At 39.8% G+C, this 16,163-nt stretch overlaps 1 protein-coding gene across 4 annotated transcripts in view; it reads left to right on the forward strand.

The window, feature by feature from the left end:
* The window catches only part of PDE1C (phosphodiesterase 1C), a 315,948-nt gene that overhangs the window by 214,671 nt on the left and 85,114 nt on the right, over positions 1–16,163 (forward strand). The window lies entirely within an intron of this gene.

The raw sequence follows: 16,163 nt of genomic DNA on the forward strand, positions 1-16,163 counted from the left end.
AATGGATGAATACTATGACCTGGAAATTTCCAAACCATGCAAACTTCCCTGAGTCTACACTTAAGCGTATAGTGACGTTTCCGCTTCTTATTGTACATTCAGTGATTATTGAAGAGTTTGAGAGATTATTACACTTCCTTTGTAAAGATGATGGGAAAACATATCAACTCTTTTTATTGCCACAATAATTGTAAAATCAATCACATTACGTATTACTGTTATCTCTTCAGCTTTTGTATTGGTAAGACAGAGCAACACTACAAAGTTAATACAGCAAACATTCATCAAGGCAAGCTTTCATTCTCATGACAGTTTATTTCCTGGAAATGAGAAGGGGAAAAGAAACAACCCGCAAGCCCTAGAAAAGCTGGAGAAAAGATCACCCACAAGTTCCAAAGCTGTATCAGAAGCTTCTTGTCTTAATGCCCTTTTTTTCCCCTCCTCATGGCCAATACTTTCAGTGGCATTTTTCTCTTTCCTTTTCAATCTGATATTTTCTCAGTTCTATGCATTACTCTGTCCTGCTATTCCTAAGTGTCTAGTGTACATATGTTTGGACGCGGAATTTGGAGAAGTGAAAATTCCACCTTGCCAAGTGCCAAAGGTCGAAGACAGTGACTCAACATACCAAACCAGCAAAAATATTTCATGGCCATGGGCCACAGATTCAGATGGTTGGCATTGGCAGTGGTGAAGAATTGAGTCCAGGTAGCTGCTCATTCCCACCTTTGCCTTTGTCCTCTCTTTGTAGACTAGTGTCAGGACTTTCTTGGCCTGTAGACCCAAGTACAGTCGTGTTGAGGCACTGCTGATTTGAAGCACACAGCCAGTCCCCAGGCTATGTTGTAGCTCTCTCCTTAGGCACAAGAACGCTCAGCATTCAGAAGAAATATTTGCCCCTGTCCTGAGGCATTTTGGTCTACTGGCAGAATGTGCTGTGACACTGAAATGGAGACAGTACCATGAAGCTCCCACGGGATGGTGCCCACACTCTGATTTTCACGTTTCTCTCCATCAAAGGCCCCTTGGCCTCATACTTGGCTCATAACTTCTTCAGCGTATGCTGTATGAGCCAAACAGGGAGTATGGACTATTGGACTTCTGATCGTTTCTGCTGCGCTGATGGTATAAAGTGGATGATATGGTGGGAGAGCCTCGAGGCTATTGATTCAGTTGGCAACAAGTAGTGGAAGAGACCAGCGGAAAGCTCACCTAGTCTCAAGCTGAAGAAAATGTACTTGTAAGGAATCAATTGGTGAAAAGAGGTATTTGTACTTCAGCCAGTGTGGTGTTTTAAAATTCCATCTTTACATCAAGATGTAAAGCTTTATGCTTAATGCTTTGCCAGATTGCTGCCTAACCCCTCCTAGGTTTACCATACAGAATATGTATCTTCACGTTTCTTTTCCTTATGCAGTGTCCCTTCAGCTACGTGAAATCTCAAGGCTCAAGTAGTTTTACGTTGTCTCAACTCCCAGAAGAAGCAGTTACCCTGCAGCTTCCATCTCTGCCTGTTTTGTCTGTGGCATTCCCTGAATCAATATCTCTGACTTCTATTTAAAAACCCGTGCTTCTTCCCAGAATTTCTGCATTTCAAAAATGACCTCTAACATTGCTTTTACCAACCTACTTTTGAGGAAGCAGATGATGTGCTCTGAGGGCTCAGCAGAGTCCATGTACAGCTGAATGCATCTGGCACTGGAGAATGCTGTCCTGTATTGTTTACTCAGGGCAGTTAGCAAGCGGACTTTCTGGGGGTATCACCATCAAATGTTTCCCCACTTTCTTAATTTTCTTTATGTTACCAATGCTTTCAAACTCTATACATTCAATGCAGCCAGATGTAAATGATGTTCACAACAAATTCCCTGTCCAGTGATGTATAGAAAGGAAGCATGCCCTGATGAAAAAAATCAGTATTGCAGTAGGGCCCCCAGTGGCACAAAAGTACAAAACAAAGAATCATAGAATGTGATTTCACAAAGGTTTTGTTCAGAATTTGAAACACTACCTTACCATGCTTCATGCTGCTCCCTACTAGAGTACAAATGATTAACTTGAATATTTATTAGCAGCTGGTGATTCTCTTAGCCTGTAGCCACTAGGCTGAGATGAGGTATGTAATCTGCCTGTGCAAGTACGTACACAGGAGCCTCTATTTTGTGTTTTTCGGTACCATTGCACTCCTGGCAAGAAAGAATGGATTTTTTTCACTAAAGATGATCAGGTTACACTAACTTAACATGGTGAGGTAAAGACAAGGGTTGCATCCAAAGGGATGCTAGAGCTAGAGGAGAAAACTCTTTCCAGAGTGCTTTTGTCAGTAAGAAATTGAGATTTGTGTCTAGCTTGTAATTTCATTGATTAATTCTGGGCTTCCACACATAGTTTTGCTGCCCTTTTTCAAATTGTTCTGGGAACAGCACAGGTAGGATTTTAGCCTCTTCCTTCCCAACAACACTTGAGAGAGGCCTCTTTAGCCCTCTTCCTTTGAATCTAATGTAAAGTTTTGTCAGGTGCTCACTTTTCACACACCCCTGATGCTGACAATGGTGTAAGGCTAAATATTTACAAAGAGCTTTTTCTTGACTAGTTATCTCCTAAAACTTTAACAGCTTTTTACTTTACACAAGTTGTTCAATACTGCAAAGGGTAGAGAAGTATCACAAGTTTGTTTAAATTCGCTGAAGTTTGTTGCTTTGTTTTTATTCACTTTTTTCCTTTTTCTCTCCTCAACAGTTATTTAATGTAAATGATTATGGGGATAGCTCTCTTTCTACTTCAATGTTTGAATTCCTGTGCATCTCTTCTTATCAATTTTAGAAAAAGTGTTAAAGACAGTTGCAAGTGTAACTTTGTACTTCTATAATTTGAAAAATGAGCAATATTTACATAGGAAAGAAACTACAGGAGCTTGTATTGGTCATTTAGTGTTGGTTGAAGTTGAGGAATACCATATGAAATTAAATATTTTTGGTGTACTTTCAGAGCATCAGTTATGACTAGATCTGTGTAAATCCTAAGTCAAAACAACACACTGTTCAAAATCAGATTCCCCCCTCCCTTCAGTTTTAATCCATGAACATGAATTTTGTAGGCAATTTTTCTGACAGCAGAACTTTTGTTGGCATTTTGTGAGTTTTTCCAGCCTTTCTGCTTGTCAATGGCAATTTTAGAGGCAGCTTTTCAAAGCAAATTTCCAAATATGTGGGAAAGTTATCTGCTGTTCTTTTTCTCTTTTCAAATGGTTGAATCTGGCTTATATGTTCACCTGGGTGGTCTGGTTTTGCTCAGTTGCAGAGAGGATGGAGGGGCTGACTATACTATACTCTTACTGAGCCATTTAACTTTGCAAATGTGGCACTCATGAAGCCTGTTTTCTTCTGTGTTGGAGCTGAGGCTGTTTAGATTCTTTGTTGTCTAATCGGAGAGGTTAGGCTGTTGTGATTTCCTCAGTGGAGGTTCAGTCATGTACGTTGGCCATTTATTGTCAAGCAATGTGTACAAACTTAATGTTTTAGAAAACTCTTTGCCATTGTTTGAAATTCACTGGTAGTTTCATTGGTCTCTAGAGATGGACAGACAGTTTGAATCAGCCTAAATTTCTTAAGTAACTTTGTTTAAAAGATATCATTTAGGTTAAAACTAATCATGTATTTTGCTTTTGTGTTATTCTTCCCTTGAAAGTCCTTTGATTATTCTGTAAATTCACTAGTTAGTCAGAATTGCTGTCTCAGGGGGAATCAAACAAGAATGTTTATTTTGGGTCCTTTTAGATCCAGTTAATTCCATACAAGAATATTACTCTACTGTTAAGGTTAAGGATTTTTGAGGGATGAGTGAAGTTTGCTAGGAAACATCAGGATCTTCATACCCCAAACCTACAAAGTCTTCCTGTTCTGGTCAGAGACCAGCATCTTGTCCTGACAGTACTGCTGCAGTCTACAACTCAGCTCGTGTTAACTCATGGTTACAAAAATGCCTTTGTAGGCTGAAAGCCATGTGATAATGATGCATGTTTCCCCCACTTGCCATTCCAGGTTTAAAATGCATTTTTAGTCTTAAAACTTCAGTTTTAACTTTTCTTAAGTTCTTTTCTTGGCATCTTAGAATAATTCTTCACTTGCAGTGATTCATATCAGTATCCCTGCATTTAACCAGTGCTTGACTAAACTATTTTATCCTCACTGAGGTAAGTGATGGCTTAATTACCGTGTCTTGAGTTCTGGTTTGCCACAAATGTAGATGAGATATTTTCAGTGTTCACATTAAATTGGAGGAGTTTGTTGTGTAAAACAAATACAGATGGACTGTAAGTAGCTTGGGCTCTGGCTTTGTGTATGTATTTTACAGGGGGACAGAATGTGTAAACATCATTCTGTGTGCTCATCCAAATCTAACTGAAAAACCGTAAGATCATGGATCCTATTCAGATCTGCCATTGCCACCTCTGACTTGAGGTGTTTATGAGTTGGCATGTTTAGCATGTGGCATGGCAGGGGAGGTTGGAATGATGACCGCTGGTAGCATAAACTGGACAAAACTGGGAAAAGCCAGGCTGGATATGCCTTCAAAAGTTTTGGTCTATTAGATGAAGATTAAAATGATCTTTGATAATTTAGCAACTTGTACAAATGTCTTACTGTAATGCTCAGCACAATTGTTTTGAAACAACTGGCTGTCCCGATACCCATGCCATCCCTTTCCCTTACCTTTCCCCTGATGCTACCACGCTGTTGCTGTTTGACACAGTATTTGTGAAGCTTTGCCTCTTCATTACTGGACAGAAGGTCCTCAGAGGCTTTTTAGCTAGAGTGCACCTCTCAGCGTCTGTGTTGTGGCCATCTAAGTGCTCTATTATTTAAGGAAGTAGCTGGCAAAATAAACCAGCTTTGGACAGCTTCGGGATCTGTTTGGCCTATTTTGCATTATTGATGTTGTTGTGCAATCTTATTAACATAACACAGAAATAGGCCTCAGGAAGGTCAAGCAAAGCAAATCACTGAGATGCTGCTGGTGAAATTTCAGCTAGTCATGGTGGAGCTGAAACTGAGGGTGAGGGAGGAAAATAGGAAGGAAAGGGAAGGATAGGCAGAAACAAGATAGTATTGGTGCCAAGGCTTCAAGCTAATCCAAATTTATTGTGCCTGTTTAGGAATATTTGAGGAATGAAAATTTACCAAGAAAAATATGAAAACATTTATCTGCAAAAGGATCATTTTGGGGACTAATGCTTCCTTCAGTCAGAGCCTGAGCAGGAGGGTATTTATTTGGGTATTGCAGTAGTGACTACAGCCGAAGTGCTCAGTGCCTCTACAGCAGGAAAGCAAAACTAATTGGTCTGGAGATATCTGCAACCCAATGACACTCCTGCATGGCATGTGGGATCCAAAGGTGCATGCAGGGAATGGAGATGGGAGGCATATGCCCTTGTAAACACCATAATAATATGCATAAGAAGTTTATTTTAATAAATGATCTTTGCAAGTTTCCTGTTGTTCTTTGTTGCATCTTTTTCTTATTATCACTATTCAAAGACATTTTTAGTGCTGCTCCTCTTTCTAACCTTGGGTTATTTCAAACAGATGTTTTTGAAGTGCTTTGTTTGTGTCCCATGGAGTGTGTGCAGGAAATCTTAGTCGATTTTTTTTTTTCCTTCTTACATGAACAGCCATGAATGAGACGCGTTTCCTACAATTTACCATTTTTTTCAGCTGTACACAATTTTCTGTTCACAATTTTTAGTGCAAACTTTGCATTGTTTCATTTCTACCTGCTAATCTATTTTGTAGTACAATGAACAAGCTATCAATTTCAAAAGTTTCTTTTCCCCCAGGAGGTCATTTCCCAATCATGCTCTCCAAAAATTTGGCTAATTGTACTTTTGACCCATCAGGTTGCTGAATACGTATTTCATGGAATCTTGAGGTTTTTCCATAACATTTACAATTGATAATTTGTACCAGCTGGAACAGCCATTCTAACTCCATTTTTATGGCTTAGTAAAGGAGAGGTGAGTTGTTGCAATTAAAACAAGGAGGTAAGATTCCACCAGGCAAAAGTACATGATATGTTCTTAGGATGGACTTCTTGGGATGCTTGCGTAACCTTTTTGAGTTCATCTCTAAATAGGACATGTAGTCTTGGAGAAATGAGCATGGCTCAGAAATTTGCTTTCACCTGAACTGGCTTTAACCATCAGTGCTGCAGTGGCCAGATTGTGGTTTTGGGATAAGTCCAGTTCCCATGCATATTAGCAAATGTACAGGTTTGAAAGGCTAGTAGTGGTTAGTCACAGTACACCTGGATCTGTTAGCCAGGCTGGTAATTAAAGTAGACAAGGAAGCAGTCTGCAGTGCAAAGTCCAAACTGCCAGGGTATCAATAAAGACCACTATGTGGAGAACTATTCCAAATCATCTGCATTCCAAAAAAACATGGCTAGGACCCTATCTAACTATTTTTTTGTTACAATTTGTGGCTTGGCAACCTCCAGCTTTCATTTTGTAATTGCATCGTCTTGCCATTTCTCTCCAAAGACTACGGTTCTCCTGATAGTGCCCAGGTTGTTAAAAATTCTTGGCATGACAACTACCTAGCTCAACACCTTCACCATGTGCAGCGGAAAGTTGGCAACAGCTTTGGTTTTCCAGCCCTTAGCAAAAGACAAGGGAATATTTACTGCTGACTTTGGGAATGCTTCCCTCAAAATAAAGATAATTAAGGGTAGCAAGAATGGGCTTGTTTTGTAGAAGTATAGACCAGCCAACTTGCAGCCACCAAGAGGGAAATGATTTTGCAGTTTAATGCAACCTTTGTGGGCTTTAGGAGAACAACAGCTTGCTTTTAACAATATTTGTTAAGAGAGTAAATTATATATTGAGAAAAGGCATATTAAGTATCTGAGCTAACAAATGCACATGCGAATATTACCAGAGAAGTGTGGTGAACCCCTGAACTTTCATAGTGATTTCTTCAGGCTACAAAAAGTGCATAGCAGAGCTTTAATACGGTGATAAGTAAAATTTTAGTGCTGACTCAGCTCATTTTTCTGATTTTTAGACCAGCAAATCAGCTGTATGAATAATGTCAATCAATTAGCTCTGTAATATTCCTGGTAAGTATGTTGTTCTGAATGGAAATCAGAGGCAGAAAAGTGAGGATCCACATCTTAAATGTGTCTAAAAGCCTCAGTGCCTGGGTATCCAGAATCTACCAAGGAAGGACATAAACCTCTAAATATAAAGGAAATGGTTGAAGTTTTTAGCCAGATATCTGAGTATTTGCTATTTATGCCACTTTAGAATAAAACAAAATCTGAAATATTTTATCAATGAGTTACCTTTGATCACAGCAAAAATTAAAGTTAGCAGCTGTGTAAAATGTATCATTTATGAGAGAATGCTTTATAAATCCAGATTTATAGATAGCACAAAATCTTTGGTTAGTATCAGCTGGCCTGTCTCTAGTGGAGTCAGTGATGATGACTTCAAGAGCATGCAGCTGCCTTAGGGATCTAGAGGAACTTAGGGGTCCATGAGAGTCAGCAGAGGTTTGCCAAACCCAGCAAAGAGCGTTGAGGTCGTATGGGAATTTGGCATTGATCTGTGCGTGTCTCTTGCTATGGCTGATGGGGTATAGGAGAGATGTAGTCTTCGTCTGGGTCTGGGGAAGTGCTGATGGCTGAAGGTGGTTTGAAAGGAAGCAGCCTGGGAACCACTTCTCCTGCCTTTGCTTACTGGTCATTTCTGAAGAGCAGGCAGGGACATATTCCTGCCTGAACTTCAGGCTGCATGTGGACTCTGATCTGCACTTGCCTAACTGCCCTGTGGGATCCTAAAAGCTGCTCTGGAACGTAATTGGTTTTAGGAACTGGAAAGAATGAGACAATTGCAGACTTTCTGCCCATGGATATTTTAGTGGCACCAGATGGGGGAGAACTAAGGTTACAATGAAATACTTTGAAATTATCTGTTGAACTTCTCCCTGATCTCTGCAGTGAGCATTAAGTAAAGAGTCAGCATGGAGCTCTGACATTCAGATCTGCACAAAGCAATCTGCTAGCATCATTTGAAAGAATGACCTTGTTCAAGGACCCAGAAATGTGATAATTGTGGTTTCAAAGAAAAAGATTTCATCTGTATAAAACAAAGGGGAATGTGTCATTGGATGCATCAACACTAAACTGACAGTACGTGTTAGTTGCCTCAAATGCAAATTTAGATCATTCATTTCAGGTACCTGTTTTTAAAGATGCAAATTAAAAATTCTTAGATTTGTGGCTGACATCTTATATCTGAGGTTGTTTTTTATAAAAAGCGCCACTGATGTGATGAAGGCTTAATTCTGGGAGACTTCGTTTGCTGTCTTTGGATCTCATTTTCAACAAACTCAGTGATCTTATGGTTTCCCAAAAAACCTAATTCATGCTAGCATCCCAAAAAGAAGTAGTCCACCAAAAGGAAAGCTTACTTTGGGAAACACCAGTTAGAAAATAGCTAGTTGTGAAAACAAGAATATAGCAGCCTGCCTTTCTCTCCCACAACTGAAGTTTACCCTCGTTCAGCTCTCAATTTATTCAGGGGAAAGAGTCATCTCACATCATCTTAGCTGTCTGAAACCACAATGACTGCCTAAGCTCATCTTTTAGCTCATTTCTGGCATTAGTACAGGAAGGCAGGCACATCAAAAAGGCAGCGCACCCTTTCCCGAGGAAATATATGACAGGCAGCTTTTGAAGGTGACTCATCCTGGCTCTCCATCTCCAGTGACTTCCATAAGCATGTGTGCCTGATTTCTAGAAAAGGTTAGTGCTAGGTGAAATGGTTGACTTGAATGAAAAAAGGCGCATGACCAAGACTTCTAATGACCTCATCACCAAAGACTCTGACATCAAAATTTTGCCCACATTAAGGCTCTTTACTGCTTATGTTTTCTGACTCAGTTCCCAAAGTTCAGAACCCGAGAACGAGGAGGGTGTTTGCACAGAAGAGGAGAGTATACCCTGTAGAATTTTCAGTAGCAGGAGATGGAGACAAGGGTAATTCAAAGGGCTTGGTGCTGAGGAATTGCTTAGGCTGTTTTATTGAAAATCCTGCAGTAAGCTAAAGTTTGCTAATGTTTCGGGCACATGACTTCCCTTCCTGTGATAGGCATGAAGTAATTTATGCCAGTGAATTGACAATATAAACTATATATGATTTTGCTTATAGTTGGCTAGCGTGGTCAAAAGCTTATTTGGCTTAAGATGAGTTGAAACAAGCTGTTCACCATCCTGCCAAGGCCACTGGACTTATTGTTGCATTTTCATGATTCTAAATAATAAAAAATTAATTGATTCCTTCAATTTTTAATATTTTTTTTTTTATTCAAAGGAAGAAGGATATTTCAGGAAACATGAGGAAGGCAAAACAATTACTTGGGAAATTGCTTGTAATTTCTTCTGATGAAAAATGCCAGTGTAGCAATGCTCTGTGTTTCAGTGATTGCTCCTTGCAAGCTCGTGTTTTTTCTTCCTCTGGATATTTTCACTTGCATTTTTCTATACAAAAGTGTTGACAGAAGATAACTATCCAGCCTAATACAAATCCATTGGGTCACAGGCTACCAGTTAATCTATTTTTGGTTGTGTTTTGAGGATTACTGCTGGAGCTGGCTTTCTAGGTTGTCTTTTCCTCAGTGGTTCACACATGCTATATATGCAGAGCCTTAGACTAAGATGTGGCAGACTGTGGAATGAATCATACCTGCTGACTGTTGTGAAAAGACATGGTGAGCTCCTGGATTACTTTCTGCGTGTGCTGTACCCCTCCCACCAACCCACTATTTGAATGGAGCATCAAAGGGTCTGCTATGCAAACTGTGGAGGCATCTGTCCACGCAGCTGACTGAAACTACTGCACACGTGTGTTATGCCGCATAACCGCGTGCAGTCTTCTCTGGATACTTCTGGGTAGTATTAAATATCCTGTGCATTTGCTTTGCAGCTTCTTTACACCCTAGCTGGCAGTCGGATACTGTCATAGGGCATCTGACGGACTTTCTATGCGCTCGCTGCTTAGCTGGTCTGCACATGCTCTCTAACTCTGATACGTCCTCAGAATATCAGATTTACTGAGTTTGGGCATTATAGTGAGATAGCAGATGCACACCTATTTCTATGTAGCAATTCCTGAATAGAAATATAGTTCACTGCACAGTGAACATGTGTTTCTCAAACTTATTAATGAATTTCCTACCAGTAGTTATGGTGGTTTTCCAGAGAAGGGTGAGGAATGTACTGTATATCAGAAAGCAGGGTTTTGTCTTTCAGTTCAGTGGATGTTTGTCTTTCCAGCCTGTAGGAGCGACCCTTGGTCTTCTTCTGTGTGTAAACTGAAGCTGGCATTTATGCAATCAGGTCTACTTCTGATTATTATTATTTTGTTAATTTCTAAAGCTTGTGGTTGATTTTATTTATTGATTTTGATTTTTTAAAAAAAGCAATTTGAGCTGGCTATCAAAAGAATGTTATCACAAATGAGTTGTCTCTGAAATCATTCTCTTGGGTTTTCATTACATAAGGGTAATTTGACTAACAAAAGGCACATAAACACAGACTGATAGCAGAAGCTGCCTCTTATTCATGCCCGCAGAGTCAGGGTGACAAGGATTTGCTGAAGCTGAAAGTGTTCCTCACTAGTGTGTAATTGTCATGATGTTGTTCTTGTCTGCAGAAAACTTGCAAAGGACCTTATTGTAACTGGCACCAGTCTCATTGTGTGCCAGTTTTTGCTCGTGAACCTCCGTGATGAACAGGACCATGAATAGAGTGTTCCCTACTGAAGTTAATGCTGTCAATATTTTGGGGAACAAATGTGTATCTAAGCATTAATCTTGGCAAGATTATTAGAAATGGTTTCTTATATGGATGTAGCAGCTTGCATTCTTATCCAATATGCAACTGCAACACCTTTTGCAAGTATCCCCACTTCCATTGAAAGCTGGTGACGTTTGAGACTGCAGGAAATGCCTGAACAGGACAAAGTTACTTTACAAGAATAAGGAGAGCATGAGAGCAAACCTGATTTCTTACAGAATGTGTTACAGGATCCATTATGTTTACAGGGAACCCCCCAATCTTTTTGCTCGTGGAGTGCAGTGTCAGAATTACACTGAATGCAATGGGATATTGCCTGCTTAAGGAAACTTTGAGTTAGATTTTAAAGTTGATTCCAAAGCTTTGGAAACTTGAGGAATAGCAAGAACAGATTATCTCCTGGGATATGAAACCATCATTCAGGATATGAAACCTGATGTTTTGTTGCTACATACACCCATTTTTGTCAGGTGTCCATAAAATTTGGTTCTCTGTGCAAAACTTTCTTGTATCATGTGTTCTTGGTACATCAGTAAAACCTGGTACATCAGTAAAACTCTCACAAAAGAGTTGAGAAAGAACATTCTCATGTGTAGCTGGAGCTGTGGAATGATTTAGTGTTATGAAAAGGTTTTCTCTATTTGTGTGTATGAACTATGTACATCTTTGAAAGGAAGTAAGAATGACACATCTTTTCTGGGGTTATTGCAGCAGGAAGCCAGTTAGCTCATTTTAGCTAGCTGTGTCACTATTAGCGAGGGTGGGAGAAGTTCTAATGTTGCTCAAGTATCTTAAAGTTTTCCAGAACATTTTCATATTTTGCAGAAAGATAAATCAAAAGCCTTTTTTGGTGTGGTGTGGTCCACATCTACCTTCTGCTCCTCCTCAGATGGGAGACAGGAAACTGAGTAATTTCTTCTAACCCATATCGGTAGCAAACTTTTGAACTCACAACCCAGGCAAATAATCTTCTCATGAGGATTTTCTGGTCTAGGGTACAAGTCCTTTCTCCCACCGAGCTGTTCTTTAGGACTGACCGATCAAAGATGATTCCCTCGGTCCATCACCTGAGCTCTGGGATCTCCAATTTCAATATGTGTTAAAAGGGACCAAGTGGCAGTCCCTTCAGCCCAGGGTTCCCCTTCCTGGTGAGGGCCTTCGCTATGGGGACAGGGCTTAGTTTTGACAAGAAATTCCACTGCAGGCTTTCTTAATGAAACTTGTGTCAGACTTAGCAGAGGCTTGTGAATAGCTTTTTATCTCAAAGAATTAATGACAACTGATGAAAGAACATTGTCTCAAGAGAGTACTTAACCAGCTCTAGCAGTGGTGTGTTCAATAGCTTGCCCTCTTTTCCCAGCTATAATGAAAAAATATCTCTGCTTTCTACAAACCTCACCTGTCAGGTAGTAGGCTATCATGGTTGAAACAACACATTAATCAGGGTCAGCTGTCAATATCAAACTGTTTAGCTCTTAATATCAAGAGTAGAACAAGGATAAATATTGCATCCTTGGAAATCTGTAATGATAATTAGAAATTTTTTTTTTTTTAATTTTCAATGTGCATTCAAAGTAGTTTTTTCCTCAGCTGGCCGAATGGTATGAGAATGATTCTCGGATGAAAAGATTGAGTTGTCCTGTTGAAAATGTATGGTGAATCACTGTCATAAAGCTTTGAAAATAAATGCAGAGACTAGCCATGCAGCTTTGCAGACTTTACACCGGTTGAAGGATCTTGCCCCAAGTATTCAGACAATACGTGTGCTTTGCATGTTAATTGAAGCTGACTGGTATCTAGACTGCGGTGGTGTTAATCTTCTCTGCAGTGATATGTAATGCTGGTTTAAAAAAAAAATCAACAGCATAAAAGCAAGCCCTCTAGCTAAGGAGATAAATATTTGTACACAGATACTGTTTTATTTATAACAGAGAGGAGAATGCTTGGAACGGTTGCTCAGAGATTTTGTATTTCAAGAATACGCTGAAAACAGCTTCACTTTTTCCCGTTACTTGGTTTGGATCTAGAGTGGCTTTGGGTCTTTGAGCTGTGTAACTTTCATGGACTGAGTTAAGTTGCCCAGTTTCTAGTCATTTGCTTTCTATGTCCCTGAATCTTATGACAGCTAGTACTTTAGGGAAACATTAAAAAGAGGGGGAGCGGGGCTGTGGAACAGCGTATGCTTTGGATAACCTCTCGCCTTCACTGAGAACCCAAGCCGCCTGCTTTACACAAATGTGTTGCTTTGCTGAATTCAGTGGGATTATTTGCAGATAGTCTCAGGGGTTTTTATGGTGGGTGCATACAGATATTTTCCTTGGAAGGGCAGTGTGGGAGGCCATATTCTGGAATTGGCCCTTTTCCAAGATTTTATACCTGCTTGAGCTCCCTGTGGGGTCAGAGGAAGTTAAAATGCATTGCATTGCTCAGGACTAGGCTTTTCCTTTGGGCAGTTAAGGGATTATTCCGAGGGCGAAAATGTGAAATAACTGTGTGTAGAACAAAGGTTCTTAGACTTTTTCCATAATATTTGGCACACATTCACAGGGGATTTGCAGACTGGAGGAATAGCTTCCCTTGGAAATCTCATTAAGAAAGGCATTAGCTGTATCTTAATATAATTAAACAACTAGATTTAGAGCTAATATTGTGTGACCAACCAGTTCTTTGTAACTGTTGTGCTGATGACTGTACTCTGAGAAACTTTTGGCTGACCTACAGCCTGGCTCACCTGTGGCATGTGCCATAGTCTTAAGACAGCTTAATATTAGAAATGGTTAACACCTCCCTTCTGGCCTGGGATCTCCTTAGGCACAGGAATTGGCTGCTTCTCCTACAGCTAGCTCCATGGGCTTCAGTGGAACTAGGTCTGGTAGATTTGTGTAAATTTTTAGTTCTGAACTTGAAAGGAAAAGGAGGAAAAAAAAGAAACAATGAAAATTTAGGTTTTGATTAGTTTGTAATCAACTTTTAAAAACAGAACGGAACAAAACATGCTTTGGTTGAAAAAAGCATTTTGTTCATACAAAACACACAGTTACAATAAAAGCAAAATAAATGATGAACTGGGTTCCTTAAATTGATTGTGATAATTATATCAGTATGTTTCTTTTAGTCAGTAGCCTGACAGACTCAGCATTTTCCTGTGAAGCGGTACATGTGACTGAACCCTACTCACTTGCTGCAATGACTAGTCTGTGGGGTAAAGATAGGAAGTCAGCATCTTGCCCTCTTCTTCCATTGCTTTAATACAGTGTCCTGAAAATAAAAGATGTTAGAAGTTTGTGGTAATGTTTTTATTTCAGTCAAAACGTTTGGTGAATTTGATTGAATACCAGAATTACTTCAGCCACCCTGAAACAGAATTTTACAGCTAATAAATTTGCCTGGTTGCCCTTCAGTGGGACAGCCTGGCCTTAACTTCATGATTGCATTTAGGAATTTTTCAAAAAAATAGAGATACATGGAATGCATTAAAGACAAACTATCACTGGGCTCTTATTTAGTAAAGGTAACTGGCAGTAGCTGCTGTGACTCAATGAATCAGAAATAGTTGTAGATAATGGATGGTAAGACAAAGACAATGTAATTCTTTTTCACATGAGAGCGGCTGATTGTGTGACAAGGTTTTATTATAACAACTGCACTTCTGTTTTTCCAAATGATTGATGCACGCAGTACTCTGCATAATCTCCGATGATGAACATTGGTGCCATGAAGCAACCGTTACTCACTGTGCTATTATTGAACATGAATTTTGAATGACTTGTGCCATAGAGCTGCCGGGTTCTTAAATCAATGAAATAAAAGCCAGGAAGAGCCAAAGATAATGTTCCTCCTGCAATATTAACTCCTGTGGCTTGTGTACAAACAGTGTTTCTGGTAATTAGTTAAGGGGTCATGTGTCTGGACTCTCCATCCATGGCATGAAGGAAGGAGGAGGCATATGAACCAATGCTTGATGTTTGGATGTGGAAGTTGTTTTGGTTTTTATTCTTCCTTCCCTCCTGCATTGGCAAGAAAAGCTGTGAATGAGTAGGAGGGGTCAATGGTTTGGCTCTAGGGAGGAGGTGAATTCACGTTCCACATGTGCTGCCCAAGGCTGGAAAAAGATGGGGGAGCAACTTTCCTAGCTCTGCTTATCAAACACAACATGTTGCTGCTCTCACCTGGTGCAGTTACACAGAACAGGGGTATGGGAGCACTGAGCCATGTTTCTTCTTCCATGGGGCTGAGGTTGCTCCATGGATTCCCCAAGCTGTGTTCCAAGATTGCAGGGAATCGTGCTGGCAGAGTTGAATGCTCTCCACCTGACTTACAGAGGTGAGACGAGTTGTGTTCACTGTATTTGTTCATTCTCACATCAGAAATGAAGTATTGAACAATACTTTTGTTTTTTGACCGCTGACAAGCAGGTGAGTTAATCCTTCCGGAGATGGAGGGTCCACCTCTTGCTCAAGAGGGGGGAAGGAAACCCAGCTGGAAAGAGCTGTTGGTGCAGTGCACGCAGGCAGACTGACTGCTCCTCAGCTCTGCCATGAAATACAGCCCCGTGGAGACTTGATTTCTCCTGAACGCACTGATGCCACAGGGGCATTGTGATAGCAAGGGAAATACAGATACTCACTTCATTTTAGAAATTCAAGTACATGTCTACTGTAGGAGGTTGGGCTCCCACTACGGTTAATAAAGCGAAAGCAGGCAGCTATATTGGGCTCTAACTCTGAATTACCTTGTGGAAAAGGTTATTTTTCTCCATGGACTATAGAAAAACCTGAGGAAGAGTAGTGTCCTAAGTAGAAGACAAATTTTAGATGACATGACCACTCCTCTACATTTTTGAATGTTGAACAGGACAAATTAATAACTTGTGATTTCTGCTACACTGTTAAATGTATATTTGAATGTTTATTTAACGGCTCTTTAACAAGGATGAAGACATTCACAACAGTGTTTTAATATGTCAAATCTTTATCCCATTGTCCTTTTAAAGGAATGATAATTTTCTTCTTGTAATTGTAACCATGTGTATTCTTGGCTTGTTTAAAATACTTCGATTTTACTCTTTACTTTTCATTGTCTTCTCCTCTTTCTTCCCTTTTTTGTTTTTCTAATCTGCCACAGAAAGCAGAGTGAAGGAGAGGAAAAGACAAAAGAAAATTGCACAAATATATTAATTGTCTTTGACACTGGCGGCATTTTCTGCAGATTTTTGTTTTCAGAAAGTCTGTCATTGCCCCCAATAATAATAATAATAATAAATACCTGATAAAAAAACTTCCGTAAGTTCTGTTTAATATAAGTGA

This window comes from Gavia stellata, chromosome 6 (genome assembly GCF_030936135.1).
Source record: "Gavia stellata isolate bGavSte3 chromosome 6, bGavSte3.hap2, whole genome shotgun sequence".
Classification (NCBI taxonomy): Eukaryota; Metazoa; Chordata; class Aves; order Gaviiformes; family Gaviidae; genus Gavia; species Gavia stellata.